Source organism: Physeter macrocephalus, chromosome 15 (assembly GCF_002837175.3).
Source record: "Physeter macrocephalus isolate SW-GA chromosome 15, ASM283717v5, whole genome shotgun sequence".
Lineage (NCBI taxonomy): Eukaryota > Metazoa > Chordata > Mammalia > Artiodactyla > Physeteridae > Physeter > Physeter macrocephalus.
Window position 1 is genome coordinate 17017766 of NC_041228.1, and position 476 is coordinate 17018241.

Here is a 476-nt window from a genome sequence, read left to right on the forward strand (position 1 = left end):
CACACACACATACGCACACACGCACACACACCTCCCAGCTCTCTCTCCCCAGGGCAGTTACTTAGCCTAAGGGCACCATTCGGTCTTAAAGCAAATTACTTAAACAGAACTGGCAGCGCATCGCGAAGTGGGAATCCTTGTAGCTCAGAGGAGTCAGTCTTACACAGCGTGGCCTCCCGGCTCCACTGCTGGAGGAAAGGAGGGAATCAGGTGGTGGCCAGCATGTGTGCACAACATTTCTCTGCACACGTTTGCAATCAAGTTAATTGAATTCATTGGCGTTTAGAACCGGTCGCTAGCTCGGAGAGAGCTTTGAATGGCCAATTTCTCTCTCCCCCTCCCCGCCTCCCCCCCGCCCGCGCTCCCATCTCCCGCCCCTCCGGGTTCCCCAGTCCGCACCTCCCTTCTCCCCTCCCCTCACCCCCCACTCCCTCCTCCGCCCTATTAAAACACCCACCAGCTCACTTGTTAAGACC